Raw genomic sequence first — 17,069 nt, 5'->3', positions numbered from 1 at the left:
GTGCAGTTTTGATCAAATTGTTTAATCTTATCAAGTCTTCTATAAAAATAACTCATTTATTGATAGCGTTCTCCATGTCCAGCACTATGTAACATTTTACTCAGTTTCTCATTTAATCTATGAGAGAGTGGCAGAGATTGCCAGCACACTGCCTGAGCCTTCTGGCCTGATCCATTTGGGACCCACCAGTCTGGGTGTCAACTGTTAGCACCAACATTTCTTTGCCTAAGGACTTTCTTTGGCCCCCAGAACCTGTTTTGCAGGCAGAGAAGTGCTGAGGAATTAATGTACCCCTAGAGCAGCCTACAAGTACTGGCTGATGGGTCTTGGTGAATAAATACTCCAACTTCCTCCTCTCTAGGGTGAGGTTACCCTGGGATGCACACTCTACACAGGCTATCAGCTTTAATCTCTGCTGGGATTAAACTCCAGCTACCTAAATTGGTAGCCTTCCAAAAGAATTTAGATGAAATTTACATAACATAAAGCTCAATATTGTGAAGTCTACAATTTAATAGTTTTTTTAAAAATATATTTACAATGTTCAACCATCACCACTATCAAATTCCAGAATACTTCCATCAACACCAGAAAGAAGACCCATACCTATTAGCAGTCATTCTTCATTCCTTTCTCTTCCCATCCTTTGGCAACCACTCATCTACCTCCTGCTCTCTATGGATCTGTCTACTCTGAGCTTTTCGTATAAATGGAATCACACAACATGTAGTCTTTGGCATCTGATTTCTTTCACTTAGCATGATGCCTTCAGGGTCACAGACGTTATAGCCTGTACCAGCACTTCCTTCTTTTATATGACTGAGTACTATTGCATTGTATGGATATGCCACGTTTTGTTTATTCATTCTTCAGCTGATAGACATTTGGCTTGTTGGCATTTTTGTGCTAATATGAGTAACATTGTTATAAATATTTATGTACAAGTTTTTGTGTGGAAATCTTTTTGGTTTTTTGGGGTGCATACTTAAAATGGAATTTCTGGGTACTATGGTAACTCTATGAGGAACTATCAAACTGTTTTCCACCGGGATGGTGACGTTTATATCCCTGTCGGCAGTGTTTGAGGGTTCCAGTTTCTCAATATCCTTAGCAACACTTGTTATTATACTTGACTCTTTGGTTAGAGCTGTTGTATTGTATGTAAATGGTATCATGTTTTGGTTTTGATTTACATTTCCCTGATGACTAATAATACCAAGCATCTTTTCATAAGTTTATTGACCTTGGACATACCTTCTTGGGGAAAAGGTTTATTCTAATCCTTTGTTCCTTTTTTTTTAAACTTGGTTTGTTTTTAACTGTTGAGTTGTAAGGGTTCTTCGAATATTCTGGATACTAGATCCCCAACATATACGTGATTTGTAATCTTTCCTCCCATCCTGTGGATTGTCTTTCCACTTTCTTGCCAGTCTGAGGCACAAAAGTTTTCAATTTGAATGATAGGGTGGTAACTTTTAAAATAACAAATACTGTATTGGTAACTGTCCATCTCTGTCCCTCACTTCCAAAGAAGTGCTTAACTATGAAAAGTACCTTAAGAGTTCTTGTCAGATGGCAGATTTGCTATGTGAGGGAATTTACATTTTTTCTTTTTCAAAAGGATACGTGTAGAACAGCTTTGAGAGTGCCTGCTTCTTTCTTGTGTGCTTATGGCCCCACATCTTCACACTAATGTGACTTTCAGTAGACCTGTCAGTAATGTCTCTAGAAGTAGATCATACTTGCTTACTTATGAACAATAGACTGTCTTTCCCAGCATTCATTTTAGCTTTTAGCAGAATATGTGCTTTGTACTTTAAAATTCACAGGAAAAGGTAACAACAGCATTTGATGTTATTTGTAATTTCCCATCAGTTGTCAAATAGGAAATTAGGAAGTGAATTTTCTAACCTGCTCAGAGCTTGCACTCTTTCTTAGGAAGGGTCAGCCTTGGACTTTTTTGGGTTGACTCTTGAGTCACCTCAGTACAATTGAGACCTACTGGTTTTTGGCTTCTGTGACTTTCAAATGTCTCTCATTCATGAAGGAGAGTCTGGAAATGCCATGTGAAGTTAGTGATGGTTGTGTCCTTTAGCAGAGGGACACATGTCTACCTGATCCTGGTCTATTACAACCTGCTTCATCCAAGGTCTGATTCTGCCAGTTTTGGGGGGTAATATCTGGGATTGGCAGCTTGAAAGGGAGATTTTCTGCCAAAATAGTGTCTTGTCTCAGTAGAGCCTTCGATATTATTGAACTCTGACATTGTGAAAATACTCTGCATGTTGTGCCTAGGGAGTTTTTAGTTATGATTTTGTAAAGAAGACAGATTTACCTTTAGACATTTTCTTTTTCTTGCTGTACTGGGGTTTGAACTCAGGGCCTACACCTTGAGCCACTCCACCAGTCCTTTTGTGTTAGGAAATTTTTTGAGATAGGGTCTTTCAAACTGTTTGCCCGGGCTGGCTTTGAACTGCAATCCTCCTGATCTCTGCCTCCTGAGTGGCTAGGATTACAAGCATGAGTCACCACCACAGGCTCCTTTAGACATTTTCAAAGAGATCTGAAGATTATTTAATGGGTTGCTCATGGCCTGTCAGAAACAAAGCCAGCACCACCTAGAGGAGTGACATCAAGGGAAAGACTGAGGGAGGAGGGTGGAATTGCCGTATTTTTTCAGTGCACAGCAGTGAGAGGAAGGCAACTGGTCAGGCCACAGGGGCACATACTAGCCTGTGCGGTACTGTTGCCTCATTGCTTTCCAAGGGTGGTCAGTGAATGCACCAAACACTCATGGGAGACCCAGCAACATCCTCGCCTGGAACATTCCTTCTTTTATAGGGTTTTCTCCAGGAGAGGGGAACTGGGGAGTTGTGGAGGGCTTGTAAGGACGGTGAGAAAGACAGCAGAACAGACCACAGCCTGCCCAAAGTTCTCATCACTTTGACACACGGAAGGGGTTAAGTCATTCTTGAACAGTTTATCGCTCATCAATTGTAATTAAATATGTTTATATTAAATTATGTTCTGTAATTAATGTAAAATCCTTTAGCCTATGCTGTTATTAGAACCAGATGCTGAAGTACCAACAATATTTCAACATGACTGTGCTGCCTCACCAGCTGTCTAACTGTAATTACTTTAATCTCAGCTTGTTATCTAATTATCACCTTTGTAAAGGGAAAAGTACTCTCTAATGCTTACTGATTGTTTCAGATGATGATGAGGAGCGGGGAACAGCTGTCAGAGATCGTGGGCCCTGCTTATCACAACGGAGGAAGTTATCCTGAAGTGTATTCAGGGCCAAACTGCAGAGGAAAGAAGTGCCAGGAGGGAACTGGGGACTGGCCAGTGAAGGGAGACAGGTGGTGTGCTGGTTAAGGGTGCAGCCCTGTGGATAAACTGTCAGGTGACACCTGCCTCCTCCAACAATGTCTAGGGCACAAGATTCTTAATCTGTTTGAGACTCAGTTGCCTCATTCGAAACGTGGAGACAGTAATCATGCCGGTTCTATCTCTGAGGACTGTCATGAGGAGTAAATGAAGATACGACGTGTGAAGCCCTCAACACGGTGCTTGACAAAATGCACACACTTAGTAATTGTTAACTATTTTGTTCCTGCTATAAAAAGTATTGTATTTCCCATTTCCACCTTAGCCTTGATAGTCAAATCTGTTATTCATGTGTGTGTGTGTGTGTGTGTGTGTGTGTGTGTGTGTGTGGTAGTGGGCGTTTGAACTCAGGGCCTTATGCTTGAGGACAAGTGTTCTACCACTTGAGCCACAACCCCAGCCCTTGATAGCCAAATCTGAAACAATTTAAATGGGGCTCTTGATGCCAGCAACTTGACGTTACCAGTTTATTTTCCAAATTGTGTTTAACTTCTGTCCTTTGGAAACTGAAATTTATTTTTTCCATTACTTATCCAAAAATCATTTGTCATCAATCCCCAGCACCACACACACACACAAACACACAAGTCTACCAAACCAGCCAAGAGTATAAAAAATATTATCAGGGAAATCTTGAGGCTCCTAAGGAGAATAAACTCTTTTGGAATATCCTCTGGTATTACATACCTGTATTTGCATGTCAGCCATTGATGTGGCAACTAATTTGTCCCTAAATAATCATTAAAGCAGATTTCCTTAGGGCGTCTGTTAAGCTTTTAATGTCCCCTTATGCAACATTCTGGGGCTGCACCCCCATCAGAGGGAAGTTGGCACCAATGTTCTCTGTCATGCAAATAGCAGAAGGCTAGACAGACCACTTGGAGAAGGATCTAGGAGTCAGAAAGGCAGGTTTAAGGGGAGTGGACCAAACCAGAGAGAAGGTAGACCCCTAGGAGAGGACTGAATTGCTGGATAAAGGCTGGACTACTAGCAAGATCTGACCCAGGAGAAAAGAACACCCATCTCTGGGAACCAAGTACTCAGAATTTAGTCCTTTTGAGGAAGTAGGAGACCTATTTTTTAAAGGTAGTCATCTTATCTCAGGTAATAGACATAAATAAGTGAATGAATGAATAAATAAACAAGAGACAAGGTCAGAGGTCAGAAAGCACAGCTCAAAGAGCCCAGAACAGACCTCTGCACAGAGATAAGAGAGGAGAGAGGAGGCAAGAGAGTAGAGTGTTGGTCATGTCAGAGGTGACACGGTTCCAATTCAGACCCACTCCTCTCATTAGCTGTATGACCCCCACCTTAGTATCTTCAGTTAGGTTCTAAAAAATACTGTATAGTGCTCTACGTTAAGTATGAAAATTAAAATGTAATGCCTTCACAGTACATAGGTCATTGGTAAACTGTTGACTATTATCAGGTAGTGTAGAAGCTAGGACAGTGTGCTCAAGGTAGGACAATCAGGATGCTGAGGCAGAATCCGTGAAAGTCCTGGAAGTATCTTTTCTAACAATTATGAATGTGGACATTTGGAGTCCAGTAAAGAAAATAGAAACCTCTCCAAATCTTTCATACAGAAGGAATTTAACACAGGGATTTGGTGGCACAGGATTTGGGAATGATTCTAAGAAAAAGGGGGACACTAATGTAATACAGTTTAGCAACTGTAGAAACTGTTCTTATATCTAGAGCTGGGAAACAATACAGATGAAACAAGATGACCAGAGTCCAGGACTATGGAGAATGGGGCCCTGGGCGGGTGCTGCAACCCTGGAAAGGACTGCACCAAGTCAGTGCTGAGGACCAGATGATGTTGAGTGCTGGGGCTGGAATAGAGAAAGAGGGTCTGAGTTGCTGTAAGGACTGGAACCCAGAGCTGACAGAGCTGGAAGAAGGAAGGTTCCTTCTTCTTCCCCTCTTTCTGCTTTCTGAACTTCCCCCACTGCTTCCCACAGCCTGAACCAAATCAGAAAACTAGCTAGCAAGGGAGTTAGTGTCCCTAAAGGAAAAACGGAGCAGGGAGGGGTGGGATTGGGACTGAGAGCAAGCAGGCAAATGACCAGCACCTAGAACAAGACAGCCTTGCATTCTGTCCTTTCCTTTACAGCATCTCCCCACAGCATCCCTGGCGGATGGTCTTCAGTCACTGAAAGAAAGAGCATGTGTCCATTCTCCTTGGCTGAACTAGTGGCTCTGCTAAACTCTCCAGGCTGCCACTACCCTTGCCCACATTGCAGGGCAACCCATGCCAGCTTAGTTTTGATCTTGCCTCACTCCCTCCTCCCAGCTGGCATTTTGGAAGGAGGGTAAGAGGCCTGTTGTTGACTTAATTAGGATCTGCTTGTTTTGTATTTTTCCGAATGCTAAGCATGAATTAGGTCTGTATTTTATTTTCACTTGGTGGCAAAGAGCAAATAAAGGCAAGTCTCCTTTATTTTCCCTGTAGGAAGCAGCACCACATAGCAGCAAAAGAGCGTGGGCTGGAATCAGGCAGACATGTCTTCTGGTCCCTGGTCTGTACTAGTTGTGTGACCCAAGGCACCTATTCTTTCTCTGCCTCAGTTTCTTCATTTGTTTAAAAGAGTGAATAAGGGTCTTCCTTTGTGAGGCCTAACTGGGGTAATGTTTGTAAATCTCTTTGAAGTCCTGGCATATAATTAACAAAGAATGGTGACTACAGTGCTGCGGTTTGGTATGTAATTTGTCCCCCAAATTACACTGTTGTCCAACACATGTTCATGTGTGGTTCCTCAGCATGATGTTGTAGAGGTGATGGGACCTTTAAGAGGAAGTGTCTAGCAGAAAATCATTGGGTCATTCAGGTGTTGTCCTCAGGAGGGATTAAAGGTAGTTCTGCATGAGACTCTTGAGTTAGGAGTTGTGAGAGTGAGCCTGACTCCAGAATTGTTCTCTGGCTTGTGATGTGATTTCTTCCTCCTGCACCCTGCATATGCTCTAGTCATTATGGTGCCATCTACCATGAGTCCTCACCAGAGCTGAGATGATACCCAGGTGCCATGCCCTTGAGACTCCAGAACTACGAGTTACATAAAACTATTTTCCTTATAAAGTTACCCAGCCTTGGGTATTTCATTATAGTAATGAAAATGTGCTAATAATAAAATTCTATGTCAGCTGCTGTGTTACATTCCCCACCTCCTGGAGTAGTCAGCAAGTCTTCACCAGAGGGGAGCAACACTGGATGCTGAATTCTGCAGCTTTGGTATCATGCTTGAAAGCCATACCTAGTCACACATGTAGCAAACAAGAAAGCAACCTTGGAGAAGTCAGCATGCCTTTTGACTGGCCCCAGTTTGCTCCCCAGGATGCCCAGCTTCAGAGGGAGCCACAGGTTGCTGAGGGCCTGCAATGGTCTGGGTTGGTACGGACATTTGTTTCCATTTTATTGGTTCCATTTACATACAAACAAAGGAAACGAATGGAAAAGAATGGGTTTCTCTTTGTAATAGCATCTTTGGCTCCTGAAGGAAAAATCCTAAAACCAGAGAAATAACCCAGCAAAAGAGAACGAAAAGAAATTTCTGCTATGGCCTCATGGTTCACCTATAGTCCCTTCCTCACCTGTAACAATAAGTGACCCACACAATTCATGTGCCGCTTCTCATCTCTGGCCTTCTTGAACTGTCACATGTACCTGGATGCTCTTCTTCCTGTTATTTGGCAGGCTGGCTTGCTCTAGGGTTTTTTTTTTTTTTTTTTGACCTCCCAGCCACTATCCTTCAAGAGGATTTGTACCCATTTACTGCATTTCCATAGGGCCCTGGCTTTTCTGTTCAGGGATCCACAAACTTTTTCAATCAACATCCAGATAGTAAATTTAAGCTTAGTAGGACATAGGTGTCTATGACCTACTACTGGGTGGGAAAGCAGCCCAGACAACCCACAAGTAAGTGTGGTCATGTTCCAGTCAACTTTTTGTTGTAGCTTCCTGTTTATTCCACTTTATTTAATCTTGCATTTTTATGGTTTGAGTCAGTGTACTGGTTCCTTAATCATAAATTCTTATACATCATCCTTATGTATCTTATGAATTTTTTCTCTTATACTGACATGTCATCCTAAGCTAGGAACTGTAGTGTCTTAGCCCTGATCCCTGCAAAGCAGAGTTGAGACAAGATCTTGACTGCAGGTAGTTTGTTTTAGAGTAAGAGTGGGGACCCTGGAGAAGTAAATTTAGAGGGAGGAAAATCAACCCAGTGTAACTGAGCTGATCAGCAGCTTGGCAAGAGGCCCAATTCCCTGGGGAGCCACGCAGAATAGATCTTAGAACTCTATCCACAAGACAAAAACGGAGAGCATTTATTTATAGGTTCCATCCTCCCTTGACCAAGGCTGGTGTGGTGGGGTGTTAGCTCCTGTTCTCTTCCCAGTGCATAGACAGAGCAGAATAATGAAGCAGCTGCAAGGCCCCTGGAGGCTGGGGGAGAGACACTGAAGGCAGAAAGTGAAGGATTCTCCCTACTGCCAAGGCAAGGTGCTGTCAGCTCAGGCCTCCCTCAGCAGGCTGGGTGCTGCACCAGTGGCTGGAGCCTGACAGGAGAGGCATTTGTATGTTAAATGCATGGCTTGTTCCTTCACACAGAATGTTGCAGATGCTGAGAAGGAGGGGTTAAAGAGAGCAGCCTTGGTGCCAGGCCACTCAGGGTTATGTTCTGATTCTACTGTGCAATCTTTGGCAAACTACTTAGCATCTCTGTTGCTCATTCCCTTATTTTTAAAGTGATGATAGTAATAGACCTTACCTTGGGGGCTGTCGTGAGGCACGCAGTGCCTAAAAAGGGGCCCATGTCACCTGCTCAGGTGTTAGTTATTAATAGGCACTTAGTAAACCCCTACTAAAGGATTTTTAGCAGTGGCTTTTCATAAATTAATACTTCTATCTTTGCTTGTGTTTTGAAATAAAATATACTCTTTCCAAACTGAATTTTGAAGACCATATCAAATGTGATGCATTGAAATAAACATTTTTGCTGGGCGCTGGGTGGCTCACGCCTGTAATCCTAGCTACTCAGGAGGCAGAGATCAGGAGGATAGCAGTTTGAAGCCACCCCTATCTTGAAAATGCCCAACACAAAAAAAGGCTGGTGGAGTGGCTCAAGGTATAGGTCCTGAGTTCAAACCCCAGCACCACCAAAAAAAGAAATAAACATTTTCAACTTAAAATAATAAAATAAGGAGAAAGACACAAAGCACTAACCTAATGCTGCTGTTTCAATTGAGTATGCCATTAATTTCTGAGCTTCCTGGCAGCCAAGAAAACAGGAATAACAAGATGACCTAAATAATTTTCATTATTTGATGATGAAAGAAACATTTCTTCCAAAGAAATAGACTTTTCCCCTTTAAATTTTTTTTTTGTAGTGCTGGATATTGAACTCAGGACTTTGTGAATGCTAGGTGAACACTCCACCACTGTTCCCCTCTCCTAGCCTCCTCATGGGAGTGTTGAGACCCAGGTGGTCTTCCTGTGATCCTCAGACAGTGAGCTTTCCCTGCTGAGGTGGCCTTGAGCTGTCCCAGGCAGACTGACACCTTTATTTTTCCTGCTGAGCTACATCTCCAAGACCCCAGACAGAGCCACACTTCCTCCATGTGTCAGGGCTTGAGTTAACATACCGGTAACTCTGTCAGTCTGAAGACCTCAGTTTAAATATTATGATCTATCTCCTTGAGCCAAAGAAATCGCATCATAAATAAGATAATCCCATTTGCGGGTGCGTTCTCTAACCCACAGGCTGAGAAATGTGTGGATACAGTATGCCTGGGAAGTCAGGCTGTCAGATTCATACATTGTGTGAAAATTGGGGCCGGAGGTCACCAGTCTCCTGATACACAAATCTCCCTCTAAGAATCTCATTTCATTCAGACTATCAGTTAGATTAGAGATACTCTAATTATCTCACTGAAATTAAATTACTTTATGTTAGGGTGATATAATGAACAACCATAAAGAGGATATACACAACCAATCATCTTATTAGTCACAGCAAGACCAGACCATACACTAAAAGGACCTTGCTGGTTTTTATCAGCCAGTCCCTGTCACACAAAAAAAAGGGTGAGGGAAAGAGGGAACGAGAGAGGTTAGAACTGGTTCTGCCTCGGGCTGTTCTGTCTTTCCTGGGCAGGTGTGGATTTCCTGCTGTGCTCTTGGGCTGAGTTGCTAAGAGGTTCTCCCCAGAGGTGCCACTGCTGGCCATTACAAGGGGAGCTGTGTAACACCTATTGCATTCTTCTTCTTCATTTTATTTTGACAGTACAAAGGTTTGAACTCAGGGCCTTGCACTTGCTAGGCAAGCTCTCTTCCACTTGAGCCATACCTCCAACCCTTTTTTGCTTTAAATATTTTTCAAATAGTATCTCCTGCTTTTTTGCTCAGGGCTGGCCTCAGATTGAGATCCTTCTATCTCTGACTCCTGCTTAGCTGAGATTACAGACATGTGCCTCCAGGCCCACCCAAACACCCACTGCATTCTTGATTTACTTTACCGCATTGCTCTGGGGGGGCCTTATGACTTATGGGTAGGACCAGACAACTATCGCCCTTCACTTCTTTATTCCAGAAGTCTTCACAGTACTTATCAAGTGGTGTGGCTCCATTGCTGGGGCTTACTGGTCCTTCCCAGATAGGCTAGCCTCCTCTGTCAGTTTGCCTTTGTTATTCTCAACAGCACTAGCTGCTATAAGTGAATTATCCTCTCAGTGACTTAATACAATGAAAGTTTGTTTCTTGTTCAAGTCACTAGCTAATGCAGGCCAGTGTGGGGGAAAGAGTCCGGGGTGGGGGGGGGGTGTCACTCTAATCCATTCAGTCATTAAAGAACCCACCTTGTAGCTCTAGGTCAGATTTCTGAACAGCAGTGCTATGGACATTTGGGGACTGGATGATTGTTTGGGTGGAGGGCTGTTCTGTCTGTGCATTGTAAGATGTTTAACCTCACCCCTGACCTCTGACCAGTGAATTCCGTAGCACATCTTCCTAATTTGAACAACCAAAAATGTCTTCGGACATTCTCAGTTGTCCCTGAGGAAGAGGGTCAAAATTGCCTCTGCTTGAGAACCACTGCTCAGAGTCAGCGGAACCTTCTCCATTCATCAGGGAGCTAGGGAGGGAGAATAAGGATTCTACAGGAAATTTTTTGAGAGGAGACACAGAACTGGCATGTTCCCACCCACACTGTGCTGGGCAGAAGTCACACAGCCTCCTTTAAGTGAAAAGGTGATAGGAATGTAATCTATGTGTGCCCTAGAAGGAAACGAAAATGGGGGTGTGTTGAAAATGTAGCAAGATCTTATGCAAGGACACAGTAGAACCTGAGAATTTGTCCTCTTACTGATAGGCACGTGAGCTGCTCTGGCCAACTGGGCAGAGAGAAAGAGTGAAGTCTAGTTGGTAAACAGTACCATGCTTACAACAGGACTGTTTTACATAGAAAAATATGGGTAATAGTTTAAAAATTAATACTACCATCTTAGGTAGATATTCTTATTAAATGATTAGTAAAAGGCAAATAACTTAACAAAATGGGCATAATGTAGTTTAAGTGAGTAAATTGACACAAAAGCTGAATCCCTGTCCCTGGAATGTGTTCAAACAGTTGTCTTTTGGGTATCATTACCGATACACAGCACATAGCTAATTTAACTGGAGGTTAAATTATGGTTGTTATCATCGTTGTTGTTGTTAAGAGCACACGCTCAAACTTCTCTTACAGGCAGAGGGTGTGTAGATAAAGAGGTCACCAGGTGGGAGCTGATGACTCCAGTATTTGAGTTGGTACCTCAGTGCTGATTATCTGTCAGGGTGGTGTTGGTGTGGCCAGGTAATTTCTCAGAGAGGCAGAGGAATGTGCTGCCTGACTTACCAACTCACTGCCACAGCGACAACATCACACCTTAAAAACCATGCTACTACTTGTTTAGACTGTAGGGGAAAATGTTGGGCACAGAACGAGACTGGTGCCGTGAATCCCTGACTTGCCAGGTTACTACCAGGGTGGGCAAGGCTTTCAACACCTGCCTTCCTCGATGGGTTTGACAAACAGTTCGTGATCATCCCTCCTGCCATGCCACAATGTGACCTCCCTGCTGCAGCCAGAGACATTTTCTATAGGCTGTATCCACCTTTCCACGCCATCCCCATTACAATTTCCCAGATGATACAATTTGCATTTTGAATAGACACAGAACTCTTGGTGTCTCCTACAGATCTCCTTTAGGCTCCCTACACTTCCCATCTCCTCTCATGGCCCTGTCCAGGTAGGGCTTTGCCTGCACTGGACCCTCTGCTTCCAGTGTGTTCCCTTCTCCTTCTAGTTGGTTAGCTCTTCTGTGCCTCTTCTCAGCTCAAGGGTCACTCAGGGGCCAATTCCTCAGGGGTGTTTTCCGGATGCTAATATTCCAGAGCACTCTTGGGACCTCCCACAAATATAGCATTGCCAGAATTGTAAGTTTACATTCCTTGCCTTATCTGAATACATCCTGTGTCCATGGTTTGAGCATAAGCACCATGACAACACAACTGATAGTCATAGTAGCTGTAGTATGCCAGGGCCTGGCATACCGCCTCGCACATAGTAGGTGCGAATACAACTTTTTTGCATGAATGAATGAGCCATTTGGGTTGTCTCTGACTGCATACCGAAATGCAATCTGTTTGATTCATCGTAAAACTGCCAACGCATTGGAAATGTGATTCCCATAGTCTCTTAGAGTGGCCCAAGAAAGGCAAGGTGGACAGTGAAAACAATGAGACATGCAATATATCTTTGTTGATTTGATTTCCTCATTCCTCTTGGAAATCTTTCTAGAACCCAGAAACCCCATAGCCTTTCAGAGTGTTTTATTGAAAATGCATGCACCTGGGCAGTCCATTTGCAGCTGGCAACCCCTAGGAATGACTGTGGTCCAAAGCACAGTTTGCAGGTAAATAGCCAGGATTGCAGGAAAAGAAGACACCAGTTGTGTGGGCAGCGACTCCAGTGCTCTGTGGGCACAAGCTGGGGACTGGGGGTACGCAGTCTGTGAGCGTCTAGATGTTGAAGTCAGAGGATGGTTCACCAGCCCCACGAGAGCCTCAGCCTCTTATGATTCATGGCATGTGACTACCTCTCAGCTCTGAACAGTGAGGTATGAAGTCATTTCCAAAGCAGCGTCTATGAAATTCCATTACACGGGGCTTTTCAATTTGAGTGGAAAGACCTTTGCTGAAACTAATTTGCAGTTGCTTTAATCATGGAGCTCAGAGTCGGCAGGCTTTCCTCATTGCTGTGGCTAAAAGGGTTCACATTGGTTTTGCAGTGAGCCCCCTCTCTCTGCCCCCACCTCTGCTCTTGAATTCCTTCTGTGGCTGTTGCACATGCCCTAGTTTTTGCAATTTTTGTGGCAAAGGAAGTAATTATATTCAGTCCTCCTGGTGAATGTAAATGCTTTCAAATCAAAACCTACTTGAAAACACTGACTTAAAGCAAATAGGATGCATCCTAAGAGGGTTATCATCCTAGGAAGTTTCTGCTCTTTTCATCCTTTCCTGCCTCTTGGGGACTTTCCCTTGGGTTTCCTTGGTCCCTTTTTCCATCGACGCTGCTGGGATTTTTTTTTTTTTGACTTGAAGAGGGGGAATCCCAGAAAGAAAGAGTACTTGGTTAGAAGTCAGGAAAGTAGGTCCAACTTATCCTGCTTACCTGGATGTTTATTAAGCCTTTCTGGCATTTCATTTATCAGATGAAGATGATAACGCCTACCCTAAAGATCCTGTGAGGTTTAGTAGGAAGAGTGGGTGAAATAAAGTGTGAGGAAGCTTAGATGCTCAAAGGTGCTGGGTTTTTTGGGAGTTGGAGACATCGGTTGGATAAAAGGATATTTATTAAAAAGCAGTTGTCTGGCGTATGTCTGTAACTGTTTTTCGTAGTCCTTTGTGGAAAGGGAAGCATGCAGATGAAAAATCGTTAAAATTTTGCAAGCTTTATATTGTGAGGAAGGTGTCGAATAATTTTGCTGTGTTGGGTGATTTGTTATAAGGGCAAATTGTGGAGCAGGCTGCCTGGGATGGAATATAGGACCTTAACCTTCCAGTGCCTCAGTTTCCTCATCTGACTATGGTAGTATTAACAGTACTAACCCAAGAAGATTCTGGGCAAACACTTGTAAGAAATTCCTAGCACATGGTTCTGGACAAGTGTTAGTCAAACATCCTTGCTGTTATTATCATTGGTATCATTGCTTTTGTGCACTGAGGCTGTAAATAGTGACAGCCACTTTCTGGTGCAATTTGAATGGCTTTAAACCATCCCCCTTCCTAGTCACGTGTCACTTCTCTCCTCTCAGTCACCTGGAAACACCTTTAGAGATTTCCTGGTAAAATCCCCCTTTCTCTATGATGGAGGCCTATTTCCCAGCTATCTCTGGCTGAGTCTTCAAGGGATGGCTTCCTTTCTAGTTGGGAGTGTGATGCAGTAGAAGTACTTGGTTTGGGGAAGGAGAGAAGTTGGTCAGAGAATCAGTGGCTGATGCCACCAGCTAACTGGACCACTTTGTCCTGTGGATCAGCATTTGGGATCCTTTCCTTACCCCAGTGTCTCCATCAAGGTGGGAGAAGGAATTCCTTACTCCAGCTTTACTGAGAATTCTGAGTTTATCTTTCCCAGTATTTCTCTTTACATTCAAGTGTCGACTTTCATTTTTCTTATCTTCCACCTTTATCATGTCACTAGAGCTTCACAAAGACCCTGTGATGGGAGGAAGGTTTTATAGTCCCTTTGAGGTAATGTCTAGCAGCTGAAAAAGTCTGGTCCCCACCTTTGTCCTTGGAGCCCAGGGGAGCTGTGCACTCAACCGCACAACCCGCAACATGTGGACCTGGTAGTGGGGAAGGAGAGGAGAGACTGTAGCTTCTGTCTGTATCATAAAGTGCTTTTTGCTTCTTGGAGAGTTCATTGCTCAGGGAGCTTTACTTTTATGTTAAGCCATCTACACATGTGGGGACACACACATTGAGTAAGGGTACAGGATTTGGGATCAGGTAGACTTGGTTTGAACCCCAGCTACTGCACTCACTAGCCAGGTGTCCTTTGGGAAGTGAATGATGCTTTTGGAGCCTATATGTCCTCCTCTATAAGATGGGAATAGGAACAGGGTAGCAGTCATACAGCTCTTGTGATCCTCAATTAGAGGAAGCAAGCCAGGAACTTCCTGGTAGGAACTCAGACATTATCATTATGTTTAATTAGTAGTAGCTTCAGTACCATCACCTATCTTCTTCCAAAAACTTTCCTTTACTTATTGAATCAAAATGCTCAAACGATTCAAAATTTGCACTTCAACAAAATGTCTCTATTTTCATTCAGTATGTCTTTTCCTTTCCAGGCCTGACCAGGCAGCTTGGAGTCTGGAGGGGAAGTTGTGGGTGACGCTTTTCCATGGGAAACCACCTGTCCACTCTTTTGTCTTCTCTTCAGAGAAATCTGTTCTCCTGGGAAGGCTTTTCTTTGCATGGCAATTTGGCTGTTGAAATGAAGCTTTGTGTGTCTGATTGCACACCGGTTCCAGGTGGAACAGCTTGTCTCTAGCAGGTGATGGTGGAGTGTCCTGCTGGTGGCCCTTTTTTCTTGCAGAGCCACAGGAAGCCATGCTGTCTCTTCCAGAAATGTGTGCACTCCTGCACATTTGCATGTGTGGCTCTTGATACTTTCCCCAATCTTTCTTCCCCGCTTTGGCGGTACAGGAGATTAAACTCAGGGTCTTGTGCCTGCTAGGGAAGGCACACTCCAGTGATTTTGTCTTCAGTTTATTTTTCAGATAGGGTCTCATGCTTTTCCCAGGCCAGCCTTGGGTAGTGATCTTCCTACTTACACTTCTTGAGCAGCTGGGATCACAGGTGTGTACCTACCCGTCTGACCTCCCAAGGACCTGATCTCAATCTTGTTTCCCTTTTGATATGCTGTGTGGCTCGGTGTCACAGACGTAGATAGAATCACCTCCTATCTAGACTGCTTTCCAAGAAGTTAGGATATTTCAGTTCTCAAGAAAGTTGTAAGGAGCAACAGGTGAGAATTCTAGAGACTCAGTAACTCACCCCTGCAGGATTTGGGGAACCCTGGCCTAGAAGGCTGACTGGTGTGGAGAACGAGTGTTCAAGTTTCTGAACCTGATCTTATCAGATTCGAATCCCAGCTATAACCCTCAGTTGTGTCACTTTGGACAACTCACCCACCCCTCTGAGTTCTAGTTTCCTTCTCTGTGAAACAAATCTTGGTGTGCAGTAAATTTTCAATGAATGGTAAGTTGTTGAAAAGACCTGGTCTTGGCTGTGCTGCAAACTTGCTGAGTAGTCTTTCCTGTGTCATTTCACCTTAATGATTTGCTGGGCAGGTTGAGGGGGAACTTGGACGTTCCTTCCAGCCCCGAGGTTCTGTGGTTCTGCCAGGAGCTGTTCTGGAGTCTTGGTTCCTTTGGCTCTTGCCTGTCCCCCCCTAATCTCTCCCTCTTGCCCAGTGGTTCATTCCCGCCCATGCACACATGGTCCTTAAACCATTTTTCCATCACTGTTGTCTTTCCCAGTGAACACTCTGAGACCTTTGTCCACACGTGGCCTCAGTTTCCTGGGAAACCAGGTAAATGATGTGAAGGATGGACTGTGCACCAATCTTCCTTCCTCCAGGGTCCTGGCCCAGGAGATGCCCTGAGGTGCCACCAGCTTTGTTCCTCCCTGCTTGTCATAGCTCTTTTTATGTGTCAACTTGACTGGGCCACAATGCCCAGCTCTCTGGCCAAACATTATTCTAGATAGTTCCATAAGAATATTGTGAATGAGATTTTCATTGAAATAGGTGGAATTTGAGTATAGTAGGTTGCTCTCTATAATGTAGGTGAACCTCATTCAATCAGTTGAAGGCCTGAGCAGAGCAATTGACCGCTGGTGAGCCAGAGGAATTCTGCATTCGATGACCTTCAGACTTGTGCTGCAATATCAACTATTCCTGAATTTCCAGCCTGATGGCTTTTGGATTTGAACTGCAACTCTTCCCTGAATCTCCATCATGCCTACCTCTCTTGTCAGATTTGAACTTCCCATATATCTACAATTATGCAAACCAATTCCTTAAGCTAAATCCCTTTCTATGCATATGCATATCTATATCTCTATTTTTTATACAGTTGGCCTTGCAAATGCAAGAGTCACACACATGTAGATTCAACCAGCCACAGGTAGGAAATATTCAGAAAAAAATTACACCTTTAATGAACATGTATCAACTTTTTACTTTGTCATTATTCCATAAACTATACCATATGATGACTAGCAGCATTTACATTGAGCTAGGCATTGCAAGTCATCTAGAGGTGACTTAATGTGTCTGTGAGCCTGTGTGTAGGTTATATGCAAATACTATGCCATTTTATATGAGGTACTTGATTTTGGTAACCTCAAGGGGTCCCCATGGACACTGAGGATCACATGCGAGTGCATACCATGTTGGTTCTATTTCTCTGGAAAACCCTGACTACTCCACTGCTCTGCCTCAGCTTGTTCATGGATGTCTTTCTCACATGGAACTCACTTTCTTATTTTTTATTATTTTATTTTATTTTATTATTCATATGTGCATACAAGGCTTGGATCATTTCTCCCCCCTGCTCCCACCCCC

The 17,069-nt window shown here is 43.6% G+C and overlaps 1 pseudogene; it reads left to right on the top strand.

The window, feature by feature from the left end:
* LOC141411523 (uncharacterized) overlaps window positions 1-17,069 on the top strand; it is a 114,894-nt pseudogene that overhangs the window by 10,311 nt on the left and 87,514 nt on the right.

This window comes from Castor canadensis, chromosome 1 (genome assembly GCF_047511655.1).
Source record: "Castor canadensis chromosome 1, mCasCan1.hap1v2, whole genome shotgun sequence".
Taxonomy (NCBI): Eukaryota; Metazoa; Chordata; class Mammalia; order Rodentia; family Castoridae; genus Castor; species Castor canadensis.
Note: the sequence above shows the minus strand (reverse complement) of the source record. Positions and strands in the feature narration are given on the sequence as shown.